The following is a 26,155-nucleotide window of genomic DNA, read 5'->3' on the forward strand; positions in this document are numbered from 1 at the left end:
AGTGGTAATCTTTATAACTAGTATATAGAACTCCTTGATCTAGATCCATGTAACTTTAATTTCCCTTTTCTCACCTTTCCTATAGATTTTATTTTATTAAATTTTATTTGTTTGAAAGCCATATTAAAATTCTTTTAAAGGAGTACAAAACACTGTATACAAAAATACAAATGTTACCTAATTATTTGTGGACTAAGACCTGTGAAATCATTTTTATAGGTATTATCAGCCCTTTCTAAGATGGAAATGATCCATCAATTAAGGAATATGTGTCAAGCATTTTATTGTTTGTGAGAGCAAAATATTATAATTAGCCTAGGTGTCTATCTACAGGGGAATGGTTAAATGAATTACGGTGTATCCACATTATGGGAATTCACCACAACTATATAAAGCAATGCAGTTGTTCTTTTATATTAAGAGCAAAAAAATAATGTCCAAGATACATAGTTAAGTTAAAATGGCAGGCAGTAGAGTCTGTAATATGAAACTGTTTGTAGAAAAATGTGAATATGTATTTGGTTATGTACAGACTCTCTCTGGAAGGGTAGGCAGGAGAAAGGCACCGTAAGGTGCCACTGGAGAGGAAGGCTATAAGGCTAGGAGGCAGGACGGGGGAAGAGGGAAGGGGAATTGTCCTGGGGAGTCATTTGCACCTGGTAGAATATTGAATTGTATGAATTTAGGGTCCATTAAAAACAGATAAAATTGTTTTATCTGTTGAAAGAAGAAGATGAGGAGGGAGGCCAAGAGGAGAAATGAATGGAAAAGTTTCCACAATCATGGCAGCAAAGCCAACCGAGTGGCCAGCTAGGTTTTCTAATTATGTAGGTAGATAATAATAACATTCAGGCCCCTTACCAGGTTCATCTGGCCATGTAGGAGAGATTTCCTGCTTTTCCTTAAATTGTCTTGAACGTAGTTTTTAATTGGCATGAAGTTCCTAAGCATCAGCTGAAATACTTAAGATTATTAGAAATTAACTGTGTACAACACAAGCTGATAAAAATGAGTAAAGAAAGACTGTGGCTGGATGTGCCCAAATGTAGCAAGATCATGCCCTAAAATAGTCAAAAGGTATTTTTATCTGGAAATCAAACAAACCACCTTTTAGAAAACTCAGAACTCCCCCACCTCCCAGTTTTAGAATACTCATTTCCCAACAAGTCTGAGACCCAGCAATATTCACTTGTCCAAGGTCATCAATAGTGAGTGGGAAGCTGGAATTGGATCCAGGCAGTTTGACTCCGATGTCTACAGTGGTAACCAGTATGCTGTAGAATAAGGATGTAATATCTACTTCATAAGATTATTATGGGATTAAAAGAATTAGCATATGTATATAATAAGGTGTCTAGCATGGGGCTTGGCTTACTGTGGATGACTCATACCCTGGAGTTTTCACTATGGAGACAAAGGATAAGAATACAGACTTTCAGTCAAATGAACCTTTTTTTTTGGAGCTAATTCTGCCACTTACCAACTGCCTGACTTTGTACAAATTCCTTAGCCTGTTTCTTCTGTAATATAGGAATAATGAATCCATTTACTGATGGATTGCTGTAGAATGTGAGATGAGTAAACAATATAGGAATAATGAATCCTATAGGTGGGGTCAGGGAAAGTTTAAAAGAAAAGAAAATATGAATAATGACTGGTTAAGTATAAAAATTATAGGTATTATTACCACCATTTTACTACTGCTATTAGTGAAAGCTGATTAATTCAAATATTTTGTATTTTTACTGTTTTTTTTATACACAAGGTGCTTTGGAATTACACTAATCACTAATACCAGGAATTTGTTTTTCAAAAAAAATCACTAATTCCACTGCATGTTTTGTGATCAGTTCAGATTATATAACTTCCTCATATAACATGATATAACTGATGCTCATAATAGTCATTTCCCAGACATTACAGATGCCAAAAGTAAATTTAAATTATCAAAGCAAGCGTGTTTTTATTCATTTATTCAACATATATTGAGCATCCTGTGTACCAGACCCAGCACTGAATAACAAGCCCAAATTCCCACCCTCATGGAATTAAAAAATCTGAAGGAGGAAGATAGCCTATAAAGAAAATGAGTAAGTGAAATATATAGTATGTTATTAGATAGTGATGAGTGGCAGTGGGGAAAAATTAAACAGAGAAGAGGAGTAAGATGTGTCAGGAGTTGGAAGTTACCAACATTTCGGACTGAGTTAGGAAATGTCTTGCTGAGAAATTAACACTTGAATGATGACCTAAAGTTGAAGGAAAAAGACCTGTGAATATCTATGGAAAGAGTGTTCCAGGCACAGAGAAAGGCAAATGCAGAGGTGCGAGGCTGGCATAAGGAGGGACCACCTCAGTGTGGCCAGAGTGGCTGAAACAGAGTGGTCAAGGGAACAGTAGGAGATGAGGACAGAGATGTGACAGGAGCAGGCTCTTGACATCATTGTAAGGAATCATGTTCTTAACTCAAGTTAAATTAGGTGCTCCTAGTGGGCTTGGAGTAGAAGACTGACATAATTCAACTTAAACAAAATCATTTTGGTCACTGTGATAAGATTTAAAGAAATAGGGAGAATATTTAGGAGGAATTTGCAGTCACCCAACAGAGAGATGTGGGATGGGGATTTGGTCCCAATTTGGAGGCTCTGCAAAGGTTCCAAGAGTGGACATATTTTTGAAGCAGAGACAACAGATTTACTAATAGATTACTAATAAAGAGAAAACAAAGATGAACAGGTCTTTGGGGAAAGATCAAAATCTCAGTTTTAGACATGTTAAGTTTGAGATGCCTGTTAGATGTCCAAGGAAGTATGTCAATTTCACACTTTACTCTAAGTATCTAGAGAGGTCCCAATGGAGATACAAATGTGTTAAACATAGTTAAATACTGGATATACTTTATTTTCAGGCTATGCAAATTGCTTACTCAGTCAGATTAATGTATGGCACAGCAACTCTTCCTAAAATAGAACAGTAAATTAAACAGGTCATTTAACTCTCCAGTCAACTTGGATAACTTATGAGACTACCAACAGAAAACTCACAAAGAAATATGGGCATCAGCATTTATATATTAAATTGAACCAAGATTTGAGAATAAAGTTGCATTTTATTTTTGCTTGTTTGAAAGCCTTAGGATGAGACACTAGAAAGGAAACTAGAAAGGACACTAGAGAGTGTGACTCCAGAATAAGAGATTAAAGATACTAATAATTGAATCATTGTTGAAGAAAAATCCTTAAATTCAATTAAAATTTGAAAAAGCCAGTAGAAGCAATAGAACTCAGGTAATAGTTCAATTAATATTTAGCAAGGTAGTAATACACCCAAACCAAGTCTATTTCAGTACAAGTGTATGGTGTGCACACATGTGTGTACATGTATATGTACAAACTGACAACATATTTAAGGTGCTGTACTCAAAATAGAGAATTTTTCATTATGCCTTTGCAATAGTCCCAATCCATGTAATTCAATTAAATCCAATAAACATACATTAACTCAAAGCTCTGTGCATCTGCTAGTCATGTATTTCTAGTTACTCGACTGCCTCTCCCCAAGACAACTCCCCTAATTGTCAGAGTTCTTTCCTTTCATGAATTCTTTCCAGAACTTTCTAAGTCTATGTGATATCCTACAACTCTCCATACCCCTGAGCTTTTGAAATGCTCTCTCTGGAACACCTATAACAGTGGTTGACAGAGAATAGACATTCAAGCAGTATTAATTGAATGAGTGAAAACATAAATGAATTAAATAACAAAGCATATTCTACCCTTTCTTTGCAGTCAACAATGAATATTCTCATTAAATGCTCTGAGAAGTCCTGTAGTAAGGATATCGAACTACCTTTGCGTTTCCCAAACTTATTTGTCTGTTCTATCCTTTCCTCTCTTAACCTACTTATATGGAGCACTTTCTGCAAAGCATGCTTTGGGGAATGCAAAAATAGGGGATGGACTACTAATGCACTAGAAAATTTTATATTTAAAAAATAGTGGCAACTTTATAATTTTAAAGTTCAGTCAAAACAGTGATGGCCCAGGTTTTTTGTTACATTCTGTATATCATCATGAAAATATTCATAAACTATAAACATCTATGCCTACTTCTTTATGCATATGATGCATTAGTGGTACAAGAGAAGAAGAAAATATGCATCTCTCTGCACTGTATTAGGAGTAAATTCCCAGTATGTTAAATCACCAGTCATTAGAAGTGATTAAAGGAAGCCAAATACAAATTGATTTGGAGTTATATAACCTAAGCAAGACATTCATTACAAATTCTCATTCAATTATGCCTATAGTGTAGAAACAGCAGGAATGAAAGATATTTCAAATTAACCATGACTCATTACTTTAAACTTTTTAAGTAAAATTTCCTTGCTAAGTATTTAAACTAAAAGTTTGAATTCCTCTGTTTTACAGTTGAAGAAAAGTTAAAAAAAAAAAAAAGGACAAGAAAAAGAAAGAAGAATAAATAAGATAACATATTTGCCATACTTTTCAATGTCATTATCCCTATAGGCCAGGGGTCAGCAAATTTTCTAAAAAGGACTCGATGGTAAGTATTTTAGGCTTGTAGGCTATATGGTCTCTGTTGCAACTACTTGACTCTGCCGTTATAGCATGAAAGCAGCCAATGTGTTAAAGAATGGGAGGAGCATGTTAGTGTAAAACATTATCTACAAAAATAGACTGTGGGCTGGATTTGGCCCAAGGGTAATAGTTTGCTGATCCCTGCTATAGAGAACAGAAGCTCCCCACTCTCTAGCTTTGATCATGTGTAATAGAGCATGTGACCTCTAGGATGCTGGGATCTAAGAGTTCCTCAAAATCAACTGTTTTCCTACATTTGATCAGTCTTGATGCTCTAAGTTCTCATATGGTCTCATTATTTTAGACATTTCTTTAGTTTTTAACACATTCCAACAAAGAATCTTCTTAAACACAGTAACCGATGACTAATCAATACCTCATTCACTCATTCACTGCTATCAGGGAGATCATCAGTAGATGACCTAGAAATGAGTTTTACTGGAGGAGTTTCTAGAAAGATGAGGCAGGAAGGGCAACTGAGGGCCATCCAGGCCCCTCCTGAGGATGCAGTCTACCCTGAAAAGAACCAAGTAAGGGGAGAGACACAGCAAAGGAGAGAGAGAGCGCCTGCTGCTCTCACACCTCCTTGGTTCAGCTTCTCCAAGGCTGTCTGTCCCTGGATTTTCTGTAGAAAGTGATTTGGGCTTTGTTTTATTTCTGTACCCAGAAATATGGAATGTTGCTGTGAGTTGTGCTTGAGAGATGAGAGAGGAGAGGGAGAAGAGTTTAAATTGATGCTCCATTCTGGCTCCTGAGGGCTCTCACTGTCTTATATATGATGTCACTAAATAAATGTGTGGTATTTTGAATTATTTCACCTCCATTTCTAAAGAGGTGAAAATTTCTCCAAGTTCTTTTCTAGCTTTTTGTCTCTTGATCTACTCCTATTTTGTCACTTTCTTTTTGATTCTTTCTCCTTCCTTCTAATGACCAAAGTGATGGAATGGGAAAAGGAGGAACAAGGCGACAATAGAACAATGATTAGGTTCGAGAGATTAAAAGCAAAATTTTGGTTTTCTCATTTGAATCTCAACTTCTTTCCTGACATGAAACATGATGACTTCTACAGAAAAAAGGCAACAATGTACTTTAAAATATCTTATCAAGGACTATCTTAAACATCAAAAACATTATTTTGGTTTATTTAACTTGAAGAAAAGAAAGAAAGAAAGAAAGAAAGAAAGCACTCCAATAAGATGTTAGAATAACTAATTTTTTATGTAATTTTAATATACATAAAAAGATATGAAAAATCTGCCTACACTTTACCAAAGTTTTCAACTCCTCAGCTGTTAAATTCCATTTTTATGCACCTGCATTTGTAAGTTCTCTTTTTACATTTTTTAAAAATGATCTAACTTTATAGAACATAATCATCTATTTATAAATACTTGGCAAATGAAATTCTTTGCTCAATACTTCATACAGAAAGTGCATTATAGCAAGTATGAGTATTATTTATAATATAAAAAAAACATAAAAGGTTAATCTAGAATGCCAGTGAAAAGATAATTCATAGTTTTCCAAATTTTCTTGCTTTCAAGTTTCTTGAGTATCTGTCATGGACTCTGGGTTGCAAATATCTAGAACTAGAAAAAATAAAGCGTGGCCCCGCAAATTCATCCAGATTTCCATCAACTGCAAATCCCTTATCATTTGCTTGCATATGTTTCTGTTTTATTTTTAATATTTTTCTCCTGATTGAATTTTGGACCTCTACTTCCCCATATTTACACAATGTAACACATAGTAGTGAGCTAAAAGAATCCATGAACCAAATATAATAACAGATCCCAGTTAATTAGCCCTATCATGCTCTTGACCTGGCTGATGTGATCTGAAGAAACGTGTTTTCACTTTTTTCACACTTGCTGCAGCTCAGAGGGTGGGTACAACACTGAATTTTTGAAATGAGATCATTGACTTTCTCTTCAAACAGCAAAGAATTCAGAAGTGGTTAGAAAGGATTAAAGAGGTCATCCAGTCCTTCCTCTGTCATCAAATGAATCCCACAAGACTCTTTTCTCCAAGAAAACAAAATGATGCTTGATGTATGTGTATTTAAAGCCAAAAGAGAGGCAATGCAAATTAAATGACCCTGTGAAATAATCTATTACATCTTCCAGGCTGGTCTCACTAGCCAGAGCCTCAACAAACAGGCCGTGAACATGCTCCTCTAATGACCTAATTCACCACTGACAGCAAAGGTGACATTGAAATCAGAACAGCATTTCCATATCCTGACACCAGTGGTAAAAAAAAAAAAAAAATTGCTTTTTCTTCTGCAGGCACTATTTGCATTTGTAATATGGTTTCATTAGTAGTAGGCTGTGCACATTTCACTCTCATACCACTTATATTGCTCATAATGCTCACCTACTTTACCTCAGCTCTATGATTACTCAATCCTCAATATTCTAAAGCCTCACACTCCAATCTTATTTATGAGATTTCCCGACCCTGAAGAAGCTTTCCATTTTTCAATTCTCTAGAACATTTATTGTAATACATACATAGATACTTTAAAAGAGTATTTCTGTCTAAACATTTTACCAGTGTAAATCTTATTTTCCAACAAATGGAAATTGCATTTGATTCAGGTTTCTGTCTTGAAATATATATGGGTTTTGAAGTAGATTATTTTAATGGCTTAAATATAATGGTTCAAACAGGCATTCTAAAGGGGAGAAAGGAGAAGGAAATTGTTGTGCCAGTGGCTTCTTGTTTTAATTCCTTTATAAGTATTTGATATCAGAAAGATCCAGGCTGACTGATGGAATGGAGTATGATAGGAAGTTGTACAAAGAGGAAAATGCTGAATTCTCAGAACTACTTCCTGTTTCACAGTTTGTCTGTCTCTGCAAATATTAAGGGATTTTTCTCCTCCTGTGTTCTTGGTGTTTGATTTGTATTGTTTTAATCTTTGTTATTTAACATATAGACATTTTGAATGTTATTTATATTGATAATTTTGTAAAGAGTTAGATTTAATTTTAACTTATATCAAACTTCTAATTATTATTGCCCAGTTCCACTCTCAAATCTCACTGACTAAAATGATTGACCATAAACCCTTTAATGGTGCACACATCTCTATTATGGAGATAAATATTGGGGAGACAATATTTTCACAGTGTTCTCCCATCAAAATACAAACAATCAATGGCTCTACCTCTCAGGTTTCCAATTTGTAGATTCTGGGAACAAAGTCTGCATAGGAGTGGTTAAATCTAAAAAGTGTGCTCTTAAGTTTGCTAAAGTTAAGCCCTGAATTTATAGAGATATCAATCTGCTTTATAAGAACTGACCTCACAAGTGTTCTCCCTCATTCATCAGAAGCAAATTCTTTCCTGAAAGTAAGCATGGGCTCTTCACCAGAAAGAAAAACAAAAAGGTAAAACTTCTATGCCAGTCATCTATCTGTCCACCCATTCCTTCAGCATTTGCAAACATTCAGGTTTTTCACCCAAAGGATTTAGGTGTACTTAGATTCTATAATCTGCCTAGATGAATAATATGCCACATCTGGCATTGGCAAGCTTCCGATTTAAAGTATAGAATTCAATTCATTCGTTTTCAAATATTTGTGAACCTATTCAATTCAAGGCTATGTCACATGTGTTAAAGATGCCATGTTGAACGAGGGGAGCCTGATCTTGTCCTCTCTGAACTCAAGGTTCACTGTAGAGGACGACACTAAAACCTGAAGGGCAAGAAGAAACTAACCATGCAAAGATGTTGGGGTAGGGCACTGTTGGCAAGGAAATAGGAAGGAAGGAAATAGAAGCTACCCTGTAGAGTAGCTGTAAGATAGGAATAAGAACAGTGTGTTTGAATAACAGAAAGAAGGCCAGTGTGGCCTGTACAAACAAAGTAAAAATAGTATAGTCTTCTTAGATTATAGTGGGTAAACAAAAGGAGAGAGTGTTTTGTGAGAGGATATTGGGGACAGGAAAGCTTCCATATAAGAAATTTCATAATGTGAAACCTTGTTAAATGAGAGGTGAGTAGAGGTACATAGAGTAATAGAAGGGAGAGGACATTCAGACAGAAAGTGGTGCTGGACCTCTTCAGAGAAACAGGAGACATCAAGATACACCTTGGGGAATGCAAGGTGACCTAAGCTGGAATGTAGAGTGATGACAAGAATACTAGAGTAAGGTGGCAAAGAAAGGGAGGCAGGCATATCAGTGATGATGGCTAATGGCTGCAAATAACAAGAATGTAAGCAATAGCAGCTTAAATAATTAGGACTTTAGTTTTCTAACACAAAGTTTTGTGGTAAGCACTTACCTATTTCACCCAGCAGCTGAATTATATCAGGGTTAAAGGTCAGTCTCCAGGCTTTCCCCTCATGGGATCAACATGGCTGCAACAGTTCCAGTCATGTCATCCTCACCCCATGTTAAATGCAGGGAGGAAGGGGTTGAATGGCACTGAAAAGAACTTTTTCCTTTAGAGTACCTCTTTCTTGTCAGGAACAAATATTCATTCCCAGAAACTCTCCAGAAAACTTCCCCTTATACTTGGGTAACATACCCATCTTAGATGAAGAATCCATCTAAAATCAATGAATCTCAGTCCCATAAGTCAAGATTATTTTAGCAAGGAACAGGGAGGAGAAATACATATTGTGGTGGCACCCACAGTGTCTGCCAGAGCAGGAGCTATTGATCAAAGTCCTGAGATAAGCACGAGGCTTTCTCTGCTGGCGGTGGGCTGAGACATCCCCTTAAGGCATAATGCACGTCATATTTTTGTTCCCTTATATTTCCCACTTGAAACAACTTTGCTGTCATTTGTACATGGCTTTGTTATTTTCCTTACTTTTGCTCTCTTTTTATTGTAGACTTTGTGGATAAAATAAATATTGCCTTAATTATTGTATTTTTAAGCAAATATATTCAAATCCAATAAATAAAATCCACTAGAATAGAATTCTTCCTAAGCAGTTTTACAATACAGCTTTTTAATAGACTTTTCTCTTACGCTACAAATGTAGACACAAATATAATTTATACTACCTTATTAATCATTATGTAAACAATGAGTCATATATACTAATTTTTATTTCAGGAAAAGTGAAAATGGCTCTTATCAAAGAACATAGAAAATATAAAGATTGATATCTTATTTTGCTTTCATAAGCAAATACTCAATGACCTACATTTCTTATTCAACCAAAAAAAAGACACAAGACTAACAAGTTCACTGTGCATTGCATTAGCTGTGCTCTTTCATGCTACCCTAACTGAAGAGGTGTAAATAAATTCATATCTGCTCAGAAAGATCCCTCAATTTACACTACAGACCATTTAGTTTGGTGTTTACTTCTGCCTTAAGGAAGAAAAATAGGTGGTAAATTCTTATTAAAAGGCCTATCTACAATTGAATGCATTGTCCATTTACTATTTGTAGCAGTTAAGATAATTTTTTAAAGTACAAACTATAGAACAACTATAGAACAAACAATGCTAAATAGTTTGAGATTCATTTATGGATGTACAATTGAGGGGCTGAATGTCTACTATGAAATTCCAGCCTGTGGCAGAAACTACAGATAACTTTGCAATAATGGGAGTCTATAATTGTCCAACATAGTTCCTTAGCAATCTAGATTCTACCAAAGATTTCTGGGTTCCCCTCTTGTGACCTCTCACCCATAACATCCACATGATTAGGGATTTCTTAACTCTTTCAGCACAAGGACTTCTTCCTCAAACACCTATGTAATTTTTAGTTTATATCAGATTCATTTAGAATCCATGGTTAAGAAAACACAGAATAATAAGAATTTAACATATATCTAGTAATATTTTTAAATGCATTGCTGATTTTGGATTAAATGTGAAGGCTTGACCACAGGGGATTGATTCCTCTTCATCCCAAACACCATAAAAAAATAGATTAAAAGGTGAAAGATATTTTAAGTAATGAGAATAAAGAGAAAAGTAAAAAATATAACCAGAAAAATCATTTGAGCATATTTTTAGAAACTGGAATAAGATAGAGGAGAGATAATTGTTCTAGCAGAACAGAGAATGTCAAAAGCTGTTGACAACACATGGGGGTTTTGGTGGGAAATGAGGCTTGTTTACCTCATAAATCCCCTGAAAGTCTCTGGTGTGGGAAAGCAGGTAACAAGGAAAATGGAAGTCAGTCTAAATACTGAACATTCAGATATTGTTTGAAGTCTCTCATCTCCTCCACAAATGTCCCCTAGGGGGAAAAATGTTTAGTCTTTGGGGAAGTTTACTAAGGAACCAATGAAAGACGAGAAACACAGAAGTTTAAGATGAAAACAGAGTAACAAAATTACTTGACCTTCAACCTCTATTCTACTCATAGCCTCTTTCCTCTGCCCTGCTCCCAGAATACTTATTGCCATGTTTATCTCTGCTTGGCAGAAAATTAGAAGGTAGTCTGTGAAACAAAAAAAGGTATTGAAAAGCCTCAGACCAAAGACCTCTAGATGTTTAAGAGTTTTCCAAACACACATAGAAATTCACTTTAAGTGCAGTAAACCAATTGAATCCTGTCCACCACTCCAGGCCTTTCCCCTATCAACCAAAGCTTCTAATAAGCTTTTTGTGTTTCAGTCATATATATAAATGTTTACTGAAGGAGTAACATACATGAGAGGAAATACTTTTCCACAACAAAGAGAAACCTAAACAAACAATGTATCTAAAAATGGGACCCAGGTAAACCAGAAAAATGGATAAAAAATATCACACCCATAAAATAAGATCAGGAAACTAGCTTTTAAAAAGAAACCAGAAAAAAAAGAAATTGGAAATTAAAACACATTTCATTATAAAAAGAGAATCATTAGGAGTCAAGATAATCTATAAAGTAGCCAGAACAACAAAGAGATGAAAAATAATAATAAAGAGATTATAAACTTAAGGGATTAATTTAGGTGTTTCAACACCCAACTGGTAGAAATTCTAGAAAATGAAGAGGAAAAAAAGGAGGGGAAATAGTCAAAGAAATAGAACAAAAAATATTTCCCAAACTGAAGGGCTTGTGTCTTAAAGTTGGAAGAGTGCACTGAATGCCCAATAAAATTAATGACATAAAATAGTCACACAAGGCATATTATTATGAAGTTTCAGAAAACTTAGAGTTAAAGGGCAGACTTTAAAACACAAAGTAAATATTAATCAGGCTAGTAATTTTAGAATCCAAAAGACAATAGAACAAGAGTATTAAAAATTTTGATGAAAAATTCTTTTCAGCCTATAATTTTATGCCCAGCAAAGGTATCAATTATATGTAAGAATTGAGTAAAGAGATTTTTGGGTGTACAATAATTTTAAAAATGTATCTCTCATCTACCTTTTTTGAAAGATAGCAAAGTTTGTAATTCATGAAAAATGAGATAGTAAAGCAAGAAAGAGGCAATACAGGGACTAGTGTCTGCATTATAGGATAGCATAAAGACAACCTCTGGCATGACTATACACTTTAAGTCTTAAAAAGCAGTAGTTTATATTGAAACAATAAATAGATATCTATAGGAGACAATTAAGCAAACAACAAAAATGAAATGTCAGGGAATTGATAGATGATTTGAAGAATTTAAGCCTTTGGAAAAATATTGCCTGGTATTTGACAGATCTATTAGAGCATTTGCGAAAAATAATCAGTGGTAACTACATAAAAAGATAAATAGGTTTAAATATAATGAAGTAGTAATTACCTTTAATATAAAAAGTAATGTAAAAATGGAAACCTAATAAACAAATACATTGTTTCAGCAGTGAATAATATTTATTTAATACTATAGTCTGAATGTTTGTGTCCTCCAAAATTTACATGTTGAAATTTTATGTTCAATATGATGGCATTAAGAGGTAGAGCCTCTGGGACGTGATTATGTCATTAAGGTGGAACCTTCAAGAATGCTGTCTTTTAAAATGATTAATGTCCTTTAAAAGAGCCAAGAGAGATCCTTTATACCTTTCAGCAGGTAAGGACACAGCTAGAAGTTTGCAGTCTGCAGTCCCAAAGAGGGCCTTCACTAGAAGCCAATTCTGCTGGCATCTTGGACTTCCGGCTTCCAGATCTGTGAGAAATAAAACCTGTCATTTACCAACTCCACATTCTATTGGCATTTTGTTATAGTAGCCCAAACAGATTATATATATAATAAAAATGTAAAGGCTGGCTTCTGCTTTGTCACAGATGGGAGAAGGAAAGAGTGAGGGAACCAAATCCCTCAATACCCTCAAATACCTCTGATTTTTTAAATCCTCCTCTGTTTATTTAGTAGAATACTTCCACCCACAACTATGTTCAGAGACCCCCTATTAAATAAATCTCCAGAACTCTGCTAGGAATTTGCTTGCCCACTACATAGAGGGAGGAAGGGAGAATTCTGGAAGTCTGCCAGTTTTCTTAAACAGATCTCCACCAAGTACTTCTGTTTTGAGAAGTAAATCCCCTACAATTTTCAGAAGTATTTTGTGCCATCAACTGCTGAGATTGTGGTGGGGTGTATTTAAAAACTGAGTTGCTATTCTGTTAGCTTAGATTTCAGCCCTTCTGGGATTAGTAGGTCAGAAAGTTGTAAATCACCTGCTTTTCAAATTCTCAAAATTTTGTTGCTGTCATCTCCACTTTGTTCTTCTATGTTCTTATATATTTCAGAAATGTTACGTAAGTGGAATCATGTAGTGTGTATCTCTTTTTACTTTGAAGTAACTTTAGATTAATAGGAAGTTGCAAAGAAATGTACAGAGAAGACCTGTGCACATTTTCCTGAGCCTTCCCCGGTGCTATCATCTTATGATGTTAACCATATTGCAATATCCAAACCAAGAAATTGATATTGGCACAATCCATAGAGCCTATTCAGAATCCATTAGTTACATATGCACTTATTTGTGTGTGCGTGTGTGTATCTCTGTAATTTATCACATACACAGCTTCATATAACCACTCCCACAATAAACATATGCAGCTGTACCATCTCAAAACTCTCTTGTGTTACTTCTTTGTAGCCACAACAACCATCTCCTCTCCTTCCACTCCTAAATACTGATAACAACTAATGTGCTATCCATCTCCATAATTATTTCAGAAATGTTATATAAGTGGAATCATGTAGTGTGTATCCTTTTGAGATAGGCTTCTTTTTACTCAGCATAATTTCCTTGAGGTTCACCCAAGTTGTTGCTTCTATTAATATTCTATTTCTTTTTATTGCTGAGTAAAGTCCATGGTATGAATGTACCATCATTTATTCAACATTCATCCATTTACAGAATATTTGAGTGGTGTCTAGTTTTTGACAGTTACCAATAAAGCAAACAACAAAAATGAAATGTCAGGGAATTGATAGATGATTTGAAGAATTTAAGCCTTTGGAAAAATATTGCCTGGTATTTGACAGATCTATTAGAGCATTTGCAAAAAATAATCAGTGGTAACTACATAGAAAGATAAATGTACACAATATTTGTGTACATATTCCTGTCTTGAACATAAGTCTTTATTTCTCTGGGATAAATGCCCAAGAGTACAATGGCAGGATCATATGGCAACTCCATGTTTAGGTTTGAAGGAAACTGCCAACTGTGTTACAGAGCAGCTGTCCTACTATACATTCCCACCAGCAATATATGAGCAGTTAAATTTCTCATTTGGTTTTGTCACTATATTTTTTAAATTTTAGCTATTGTGATAAGTGTATAGTGATAGCTCCTTATAGTTTTGATTTGATTTTTTTCTAATTATAATGATGCCAAGCATATTTTTGTGTGTTTATTTGTCATCTGTATATTTTCTTTGGTGAAATGTCTGTACATGTCTTTCTGCCCATTTTCTAATCAAATTGCTTAATTTTTTCATGCTGAATGTTGAGAGTTCTTTATAGATTCTAGATATGAGGTCTTTATTGGATAAGTGACTAGCAAAGTTTCTTCAAATCTCTACTTGTCTTTTTATCTCTACAGCTACGTCTTTTACAGAGCAAAAGTTTTACATGAAGAGGTCTTTATTTATCAATTTTTCCTTTTATGGAACATGCTTTTGGTGTAAAGTCTAAAAACTCTATATTTTGGAGATTTTTCAAGAAGTTTTTACATTAATATCTATGATCCATTTGGAGTTAAATGTTTTATAAAGTGTGAATAGAGGTCAAGTTTATTATTATTATTATCCTAATGGACGCCCAATTGCTCCCAAGACAAAACCTGTCTCTTTTCCATTCAATTGCTTTTTCTCCTTTGTCAAAAATAAATGAGGTCTATTTGTGTGGTCTCTTTCTGGGTTCTCTCTTCTCTTCCTTTGATCTATGTGTCTGTCTCTCCATCAGTATCACACTGTCTTAATAACTGTCTATGCCTTTTCAGCATTTTTTTATTGATTTTTTAGCAGGGATTCAGGACATAGTCTAAGTAAATGCATATGTTTGTCTGCTATTTTTTACTAAAAACTATCTTTTAAATATCTTTTTTAAATATCTTTTTTTATTTGTTCATTAGCTGTATTAAAATTGATTAATTTTCATTTGTTTAAAAAAATAATGTATTAGTATTTTGGTTACCAAAGCTAGGATCTACATATACTTGAAAATAGTAGACAGCTATGTGACAAATGCTGACACAGACACAGCCATAAAATAATGCCAAATCAGAGAGTAAAAACAAATTTTGCTAGAGGTGAGGTGAAGGGGAGAGGAGATAAAATGAGGATTAGGGAAAGTTAACCAGAAAATGGGACAGATGAACTTGGTCTTTCCATATCTAGAGGAAGTGTGAATGAGGGAATCACTGGTTGGTTCATAAGACTAATTTCAAAATATAGCCTCAGAGCACTTCAGTCAAGATAGGACAAGAAGAACTGAATTTACCAAATAAAAATGAAAAAAATGTATGAAACAATGGCACATAGAAATTGGACATCAGACAACAATGAGCAATGATGCTTCAGAGATGGCAAAGAAAGATGAGTCCTAAAATTGCCCTCGCTTTGTACCTGGGGATTCTGCGTAAGGGGGAAGAAATCCAGGTAGAGCCAGAAGTCTCTCTAAATGGAAGAGATGGAACAGTGTCCAGGGAAGTCAAGGTAACTAGAGCTAGTTAGAGTTTACAAGCAGAATGCTGGACATTTGGCTAGTGAGAGTTTCAGGGAGAGAAAAACCCAGAGATCTGAAGAAAGGCTTCAACAGATAGAGATCAGCATACGAGTAGGCGTTCATGGGGAAAAATGCAGGGAAGAATTAGAAGGAAGAGCTCAGGGGCCATCCATATAAGACCAAGATTAGTGCCTCTACCCACTAGCCAAGGTAGAAAACCTCATAATTAAGGGGGCATCAGCAGGAGTTCTAAAGATGTCCTGTCTCAGTGTTGGGGAAATATTAACCTTAGTTTCCATCCCATTTAAAAAAGCTTGAAAAGAAGACTCAAAAGGATCAAACCTTCCAAATAACCACATGCAGAACAAAATCCAAGAATATTTATAGGAATACAAAAACACACACAAACAGAAAGGTTAAATTCACAATGTCTTGGAACCAATAAAATAAAAAGAAGGCACACAAAGCATAAAAATACAGCTGATGAGGAGAATGTCAACTGCCCAAAAAATGATGTGATGTAATGTTACTACCTTATCTTGGTAGTACTCTGAGGTACTAGGAATTGGGGCACTTTTCAATGCAGTGATTAAGCATGGAAAAGGTGATAAAATGGAGAGTGAAAATATAGAAGTCAGTGGAAGCAAAAAAACCTTAGAGCCTGTTTAAGTATTCCCAAATAGTTGCTGGGATGCTGGTTTTCCTACTTTTCAATGAGAAGGGAGTTCTCATTTATTCAACTCTTGAAGCATGGGGTAGCCTTGGGAGGCTAGAAGATTTAAGCAAGCTGGCAGCTCTCTTTTGGATTATACAAGTAAAAATACTTTAATTTTAGAATGGGGAATAATTAAGTGTGACTAGAAAAGTAGCACTCAGCTTTTGTACCAAGGACGAAATGGGATGACGAAGCGTTATTTGAGGAGGTCTGAGACTCCATCTGGGCCCTGATCAATACTGGACACAATTATAAGATACTAACAGGTGTTCAAGTAACCTCATCCTTTCCTTTTCTCTTAGCCTTCATTTAAGAAATAGAGGATAAATAAATCATGGGGTTGAAAAGTACATCACAGGGAACATCATCAATAATATTGTAATAACATGGGAGGGTGACAGATGGGAGCCACACTTATCATGGTGAGCATTTTGTAATGTGTATAAATTCTGAATCACTATGTTATACCCCTGAAACTATTATAATATGATGTCAACGATATTTCATTAAAAGAAAGAAAGAGATAAAACAGACAGTTTTATGGGATCCATTCCCTGTTCCTCCCTGGAAAGACATAAGGAGATACAAACCTGTTGTTTTGAAACTGAGAGATACCGCAGTCTCCTCACAGCCCAGCTCCACTGATTGGAAATGGTGGCGCTGTAACTGAAAAAATGCAGCTACTAAGCTTACTGAGCTTTGCGTGGCTGTGACCCTGGCTGTCACTGTCTTTGCCTGCTCTCAAGGCACCACCTGTCCAGCTGTCTGCTGCCGAAGCCTTTGTGCTCCTGACCCCTCTGCAGAGTAGAGTTCCTCAGCCGCCCTGGCATGGCCCATAGCGCTGAACAAAACTCCTCAGCAGCCACCCCAGGGACGGTTTAGCACCTGCACAGGAAAGCAAATGAAATGCAAAACAAGACAAACAGAACAAACTACCCCAAAATCTGATGAATTCGCTTATTATCTAACCAATCCGTGGTTAAACAATTTTCTTTCACTTTAAATGTTAATTCACATTCAAGGAGAAACAGTTTTTATCTTTTCTTTCTGAAGCTTGAGTTCTGTGCATGATAATAATAAAAATTGTTATTCTGAAGGGCTGATTTAATTTGCAAGGTTGAAAAATTAAATTCAATTGATCACAGCAAAGAAATATCATTTTAGGCAAGAATAACATTCTTTCCTTTTCCTAAATAATAGCAGATAGGGCTGTGAAATCCTGACCAGGCCAGATTGTGGGGTCAGCCAGTGGGGCCCACACCCAGGACACCAGTCTATCAGAGACAGAACAATCGCTGTCCCCTGCTGGAGAAGGTATATTTATGGAACTCTCTGTATGGATATAATATGAGGTTGAAAGCACTATTTTGTTAAGGTACTTGGGACAGGTGAGATCCCAAAAGGTGTTGCAAAGAAGCCTGGCAAAAAGTAAAAGCAAAGCTTTTCTCCTGCGCAGCTGGGACACAGGTTGCAGGCTGAGTAGAACATGACAAAGGGCTAGAAGCTGAGCCTTCAACGAGTCTTAGTTTTTTGTTTTTGTTTCTTTTTTTCCTTTAAAGAACCCAGCATCAACCTTTACCTCTGCTAAACAAATATTTAAAGAAAATGAGTGTAAGAAGGTGGATAAAATTTATCTACTGATGCACCGTATTATAAAGCCACCACTTAACATGCCTTGTACTGGACTTCAGGGACTCCAACTTTGTACATCCAACTTGAGCACATTCTCTTATGACAGAAATACAAGGAAGGTAGTATTTATATGATTAAGTTTTCAGATTTGAAATCTAATAAATACTGTAGAATCACACTTTAGCATAAATAACACAGGGCAGGTGCTCAATATTTATCTTTATTGTAAGTAGGCTTACTCTACCTGTCCTAACATTCTGTCAAATCCAACTGATGAGTAGCAAAATGTTATCCTGGGCATTTTAGCCCATTGCCTAAATGCTACTCATAATTGATTTGTAAGTTGAGAAGATGGTTGAGGCAAGAAGTCAATGAAGAAACTGGGAAAACCAGGTGCCAGTGTTCCGCAGAAACTGGGGGGTAAATAAGTTGCCAAACCAAGGATTGTCTCTGAGTCCACAGGAGAATACCCTGTGCTGCCACAGAGCAGGGCCTTAAGGGTGTTTATTTATTCACTTAGCACATAGTCCAGGACACTGGTGTCTATATTCCTGGCATTGTTCTTGCACTGGGGAAATAACAAACACCAAAACAGAGTCCTGTCATAGTGGGAATTTCATTCTAGAGAGAGAGGAAATAACAATCTACTAACTATGTAGTATGCCAATAGTAATGAGTACTATGCAGAAAGAGAAAGCAGAGTAATGCGGAAAGAGAACAATGGATTGGGGGATTGGTTGATTTGCTGTTTTATTTTACACAGTGATATGGGAAGACATCACTCATAAGGAAAAGTTTAAGCAGCTCTCTGTAAGAAGTGAGAAAGTGAGCCATGAATTTTTCCAGGGGCATGGTTTCAGGGAGAAAGAGCTGCAAGTCCAAGAACTGCAGTGTTTGTGCATTCATCCCACAGGGAGCAGGCCGGTGCCCTGTGGGCCTGAGAGAGCAAGGGGGAGCATGGCAGGAGAAGAAGGGGAGAGGTAGCAGAGAGCCCAAGTTATGGAAGTCTTACCATTTATTGTTAGGATTTTGACTTTATTCAGAGAGAGATGGAGACCAAGGAGAGTTTTGAGCAAAGGAATGAAGTGATCTGACAAATGTTTCTAGAAGCTCCCTTTGCTGCTGTGTTGAGCCTACACTGCAGAAGGAAGGCAGGGAAGATGCACAGAGGTCAGGTAGGAGCTATTTCAGTAAGATGCAAAAGCAAAGATGAAAGTATGGATGAGGACAGTGAGAAGAGCCAGGACCTGGTTATGTGGTGAAGGAAGAGTCCACATAATATGTTGGTCATTTAGATGTGAGGATGAAGAGGATGTGAGACATTAACGTAGTAAGATGCCCAGCAGTGGGGGAGGATATCTTGTCCTCATTTAAGATGTTTCCAAATGTGATAATTGTAGGGTTGAAGGCACTGGGGGCAGGGGTGAGCACGTCAGACACTGATGACGTGCCAAAGTCCCTGGCCTGAAAAATGTGCCTTAAGCTAGCCAATCCTCGCACCACTGTAAATCTAAGCTCTGCCTCCCCCTACTTTCTTTAAAAAGTTGCTGCCTGCCCTTCTGAGTGTGACTTCCCCAGCCTGTGATAGCCAGACTGTGGAACATCACCCAAGAATTTGTGTTCAAATAAACTGCCTGGCCCTCTGTTGCTTCTCTTTGCCTACTTATTTTGGCTAGAATTTACCTTACATTTGGTGCTGAAACCTGGGAAGGAACCTGAGTGCAGGGCCCCAACTGGCCATCAGCGGCCCTGCCCCCTCCTTCCCCGACCCAGGACATCAGCCTGCTCTCTGCTGTGTGCACTATTTTCTGGTGAGTCCCTCAGTTTCTCCCGGTCTGCTTCCCTTCCTAACTCCGTTTCACATGGTCCATCCAAAATCGTATATACATCCAGGTTTGGGCATCCAGTCCATCCACTGTGGGCATCTGGGATACCCACCCCTGGCCCTGCGGTGGGGGAGATGCCCCTCACCCAGGCTCCCAGGCTGTCTCCCCTGACTTGGTGCGCTTGGGACGCTGGGCACTCCTCTCAGCGGGATTAGTTAGGAAGTGGCGCAGACATGGGGAGCCAGCCCTCTAAAGCAGAGGCTCAGACCCCACTGCGGTGTCTCATTTCTAATTTGGCTACTCTATGTTTGTCCCGGAAAGTTCACAAACGGAAGCTAGTCTTTCTTTGCTCTGAGGCTGGGCCTCAGTATCCCTTGGACAATCAACCTCACTGGCCCCCTGAGGGAACCTTTGATTTTAGCCTCCTCACCACCTTGATCAATTGTTGCCACTGGAGCGGAGAGTAGAGCGAAATCCCATATGTGCAGGCTTTTTGGACTTTGCGCTCCCGCCCAGACCTTTATGTTAAGTGTTCAATGACCTGGGTTCTCCTGGCCCGATCTCCAGTTAAAGATTGTCAGCCTCTTACTCTGCCCAGTCCTTCTTCCTTTTCAGATCTGCCAGAAGACCTCGGTCGCCCACCTCCCTCAGCTCGTGATGCCCTCCCCCTCTCCCCACCACCATTCTTAAGTCCTTTGTCTTCACACGTGTCGCCGCCATCTTAGAGTCCTACATTCTCAACCATGCCACTGTCCTGCTCCCCTCTTCTGGTGGCTGCACCACCCCCTCCCCCTCTCCTTCTGCCTTCCCCACCCTCTTCACCCACCGGAACACACCCCTCCTGCCCTCTGGTTCCAGAAGCCACGGACAGGAAGCTGAGGAGAGGGAAGGCAATTGGATATCAGTGACTCAAGTCTTTATATTGGTTTGTCTGTCTGTGTATATGTTTTTCTGTGGAGGGTGTTGCTGACTGTAGTTGTATCTCAATTTGTATGTTTGTGTGTCTAGGTGTATAGATGAAAAATACTTTCTTACCTCTGGATGGTATTAATAAAAATTGATTTAAAAACAAGCGCTTGTGAAAATTAGGCATTCTAAAACTTCCAGAAAAATCTGATAAAAGATGTTAAGCATTAATGCTAATTTAGGTTTGGCTGAAGCAAGCATGTCCTTGTAGTTATCAGCTGCCTAAGTTTACCTAAGGTCATTTAAATTGATGTTATCTGCTAAACCTTTTAAGAATAAAATGCTTAAAGGCTTGGCTTTGTCTAATATTCAGTAAAGGTCTTGTAAGTAATCTAGCATAGTTGTTACGAATAAGTGAACTAAATAAGTGTGGCAAGTGAACACCTTTCTAATTGCGTGTTAGAGTGTGTATACCTATCTATAGCCTAGAAATCTTTATAGTAACCTAAAATCTTAAAATTTTGCTGAGTTAAAAAGACATTCTTTGTGCTTAGTGAGATTGTGTTGTAAAGCTCATAGTTAACAGAAATTATAAAATGTTCATAAATTTGTCAATCCAAAGAATGCTAGTGAAACAGTTTATAATAGCCTATTTCTCAGAGTTCACTAAAAATTAAGGTACCTAATAGTTTAAAGTTCTAATTAAAACTACTTGAAGTAATAAGGAAAACATTTCTGCATGCTAAAGAATGTGTCTTTTGATAAAAAAAAAAGTAACTTTGTTCTAAAGTACAGCTGTTTATTTAGAGAGAGAAATCTAAATGTAAAAAAGTTGTAGAAAGTTTGTAGAAGAATTTAATATGGTCATGCTATATAAAATTAAAGCAAATGAGTCTCAGTATAAAGTACACAGCAAAATTAGAATTTTGTTTTCAGTTAAAAATACAAAGTTTTCTTAACTGTTAGTCTGCTCTTAATATTGAAAAATTGCAAAAAGTTCTCTAATTGTTTTATCAAAGCGGTTTCTCATGCTTAAAGTCTCAATGATTTGTCGGAGTATTTAAGAAAATGAGATCTTAATATTAAAAGGACTAAAAGCTAAAGTTTGCTAACAACTGTTAACCTTCTTTATTTGCCTTTGAAGTATTTTGTTGTCATTCTGGTTAAATAGATAAGTATTGCTTCATGGCAACCTATCATCCTACTTAAGCAAGTGCCTTAAAACTTAACAGCTTCCCAAAATCAAATTCAAAAAGGTACTTTTACCTCTAGTTAACTCTGATATTTTCCAGAGGGCCCCTGGAACATGTCAGAGGAACTTTTTCTCATTGGAGAAAGTATTTTGCCTGTTTAATTACCTAGAAAGCACTGTCAAAAAGAATAATGCTAAACTTTGTTACTGAATGTTTTTTGTTACAGAAATATCGGAATTTCCTTATGCCAACTGTCTTACAGTAAACTCTCATCAGATCTTTAATCATTGTCATTTGTAAGTTTTTTATTATTTATAGTCACTGTTTTATTACTCTTAAGCTAGTAAAGAACTAGATTTCAGCAGAACAAGTATGTTACATAAGATTAAGTAAACTAAAGAAGATGATTTTGTAGCTTTTTGTTTCAAATGTTGCTGATAAAGTATTTTAAGCTTTTTCTCTTGAGCTGACAACAGTTTAGTAAGTGACTGCCTTTATAAGCAGAATTGAAACTTTATCTTTTTCTCTACATGATGCCTCCAGAATTTTAAAAAAAAACTCTCAGTGACTATTTTTATATTTCATGGCAGTATATTTATTTGCACAAGTTCAATAAGAATCTGCTTTCCTTGTAAGAAGACCAATTAGAAACACTAGTTATATTATCAAAGCTTTAACTGGAACATCATACCTGAGAGACACGTGTGTAAACTCAGATATGAACAGACAACTTTAAAAAACTAAGATTGACTTTATAAAGCCAACAAAGCCCCTTTGAAGAACTGGTCTGGGACCTTGCTTACAGAGTTCCCAGCAGCCTTACCAGGTGAGTAAAGAAGGTCACTTCCTGGCAAGAGCAGGAACCTCAGAATGTCTTGGAGACCTCAAGAAGAGAAGAATTCACCCAAATCTACAGGTACTGCAGGAAAAACCTAATGGCAAGTCTGGCTTGGCTGTCTGGCCTCAAGAGGCCTTTAAAAGTTCAATCTGAAATTCCTTACAAAAAGTTCCAGCAAAGCACATTTAAAAGAGCCTATGTAATCAATTGCTCTTCTTGCTGCACTTATGCAAATAATCAAGCCAACTGTTAATTATTTTCTTAATCTGGCTACTTCTAATAAAAATGAGGGTGATTTTAGAGAAAAGTATTGTTTCAATAATGCAGTCTTATCTATACTAAATCCTAATACTAGTGATTGAGATGTAAACTCGATTGAGAATTTTAGTTTCCCCATGATGCCTAGCTATGATTCTCAATTAGACTCTTCATATTTCTAGTTTTCATATTCAGCCATGCATTCTTAATCTCATCAAGTTTGTCCTTCCAGAATAGAAGCGCCAACCTTCCGAGGCCCTCTCAACTGACCAGTGATAAAAAACTAGCTGCACCCTTTACTGCGCCCCTTCTTATCATGAAGCAGCTGGAGCGGTCGTCACCCTTTTTCCCTGGCAGCAGCTAGAGTCTCTATCTGTAGAAGAAAAAATGAGGCAGAGACCATAAGCTTAGACAGAATAAAGTAAGAGCCTCTAGAGAAAGCAAGGCAAGATATTTGCAATCAGAGCAATAGAACTATGTGCTACGAAACCCTCCCCCCCCACGATGCCCCTTGTCAGCCAAAAGTAGCCAGATCAAGTCATCGCTCATTATGACCAAAAGGCTAGAATGTAAGGTTGAAGGCCTTGAGGGGAGGGGTGAGCACATCACACTGATGACGTGCCAAAGTCCCTGGCTGATGCCCCCTCCCAACCTGAAAAATGTGCCTTAAGCTAGCCAATCCTCACACTGCTGTAAATCTAGGCTCTGTCTCCCCCTACCTTTTTTAAAAACTCTCTGCCTGCCCTGCTGAGCATGACTTCCCCAGCGTGTGATAGCCAGACCGCAGAACATCACCCGGGAATTTGCATTCAAATAAACTACCTGGCCCTTTGTTGCCTCTCTTTGCCTACTTATTTCGGCTAACATTTATCTTACAATAATGACCAATTTATTTAAAGCCTTCCTGATAAATGTCTTCCAGATGTTTCTGGGGAAAGTTGTCCTTCAGAAAGAGCCATTACATTATTACCTAGTGAGATATTGTTGGGGGAAATGAATTGGGAGTCAGTCATCTCCACCAAATAAAATTGTATCAGTGGTTCAATGTCTATAAACCTTGAGACTGCTTTAGGGAGTATTATTTGCATGATCTCAGTAACGTGCAATCAGATTGTTTTACAGATTTATCCAGTTATGTGCAAAAAGTGAAGTAATTAAAGATGAAAAATGTTTTTTTTAGAAAGTACCATAAACTCAAAATTGTTAAGAAATAAATATATACTCTGCCTACTCCTAGTGTCAAACATGCTTTAAAGATTTATTTTATTTTATCCTTTATGTATGATAACAACTGACCATAAATACCAAAAATTTAAAAAAAAGGTTGCTATAGAACTGTGGAATCACCCAGAAATGTTGGTATCTTCCAAGAATTGTGGGAAGTTTTACTTTATTGTGTGTTTATATACACACACACACACACATTTTGCTTTCTTAAAAACAATTTAATAACTTGAAAACAATTCCAATGATGCTGGAGGAAACTAAAATTACAGGAAAAAGTGGAAAGAGTTCTCCATAGAAGCTAACAAGAACATGTGTTGGGCTGGGTTAATAGGGAAAAGATTGTGGTCAGCTCAAGGCTAAGTCAACAATTGTACTTACTTTTGCCAGGGAAGAGACGTAAGCAGAGATCACCAATACTGACCTAACCAAAGCAAGGCAGAGGACTGTGCAGAAACTTCCACCTGGTAGCAAAGGGTGTTATTTCCTCTTGGCCATAGAAATTAATCTGGGGAAGCAAAATGAACAGCAAAGGTTGGGTGATGGCTTATAGAAGAAAGCTCAACACTAAATGCAGACAGGAGATGGAATGAAGGCTGAAATTGTAACAAGAAGAGAGACAAGTGTCACATTTACTTATCTACCAAATTTTTGTTAAACCTAAAATTCAGAACATGAATTAAAACATGAGTTAGACATGGTCAGATTTATAGACATTAGTATCTGTGTATGATTTATGTCCCAGGAAGTAAAAACCAAACACATAATGAGTCAATCTAAGTAATGTTCAACCTTCACTGACTATATGTCTTAATCATGTTACAGATATTATCACATTTCATTTTTGATTAAATACATTACATTTGGTTTCATTGCCAACTTAACAGAGACTCAGAAATTCAAGTATTTGCATGCACTTACATAGGGAATAATTGCCTATTTGGGTGTTTGAACACCAAACTATTTCTTCTAGCACCTGCTTCTTGCTACAATAGGCAACATTTCAAATCAGGATTTTTTTTACTATCTGTAGGACAAAAAAGTTGTCTTAAAGAAATCAAGTAAAGGCTTACCTGCATTTCTAAGCTCCCACTCTTGATCGCCCATATTCTTTCTTGCTCCATAGTTCTAGTTGATCCAGTAAAAAATATATTACCTACAATAAAATACAGACTGAAATATAGCCAATAGAATAAGAGTAAAATGATAGATCAATAGAACATATGTAGAACAACTGCATCATAATCTAGGAAAAAGTAAAAAAACACAGAGTTAAGTATAAAACTAGGCACAGAGCTTCCTAGAAATGATAATTAAAAAGGAAATGTGCTATTGTTTATGTCCAATTATCAAATAAAGAGATAAATACAGATTATAAGGCTTTATTCTCTAGAAAGAATTTGGAGAATGAAGAAAATGCTCATGTTGTGACGAAAAAAAAACAAACAATAAGTATGCAACACTGATATACCAAACAAAAAATAATGCTTTCCTTGGAAAGCATTTTTTTTTTAAAAAAGATAGGACATAAGTTCACAGATAAGCTCATCAGGCATACGCTTTCCTTCTCAACATGCAACTTGTCAACAGAAAGATATTGTCATGTGCCAAGTTGCTAACCCTGTGTAGAATGCCTTCTGCGAATCACTGGTACATGCTCTCAATTTTATGCCTTAGGTTAAAAAGTGATATGGTTTTTGTTGAGCTTTGCATTCTGGCTCCTTATACTTCAGGTTTGTTTGATTTGAGCATGAGAGTAATAGATTTACACATTTTTCCCCCATATCACAAAGTAATTTCCTATTTTTTTACCAAATTTCTTTGATCTGTTTTTCTACTGTGGTAAATAAGCAACTATAAGTAAATTCTAGCAACC

General features: G+C 36.6%; 1 long non-coding RNA gene across 1 annotated transcript in view; it reads right to left on the reverse strand.

Moving 5' to 3' along the window:
- Positions 1 to 24,384: 24,384 nt before the first annotated feature.
- The window catches only part of LOC140848209 (uncharacterized), a 65,423-nt gene continuing 63,652 nt past the window's right edge, over positions 24,385 to 26,155 (reverse strand). Inside the window, exons 2-3 of the long non-coding RNA XR_012128774.1 lie at positions 25,353 to 25,435; positions 24,385 to 24,787 (exon numbers count right to left, since the gene is read on the reverse strand). This is a non-coding gene — a long non-coding RNA (uncharacterized lncRNA). The remainder of the gene's footprint in view (positions 24,788 to 25,352; positions 25,436 to 26,155) is intronic.

This window comes from Manis javanica, chromosome 3 (assembly GCF_040802235.1).
Source record: "Manis javanica isolate MJ-LG chromosome 3, MJ_LKY, whole genome shotgun sequence".
Lineage (NCBI taxonomy): Eukaryota > Metazoa > Chordata > Mammalia > Pholidota > Manidae > Manis > Manis javanica.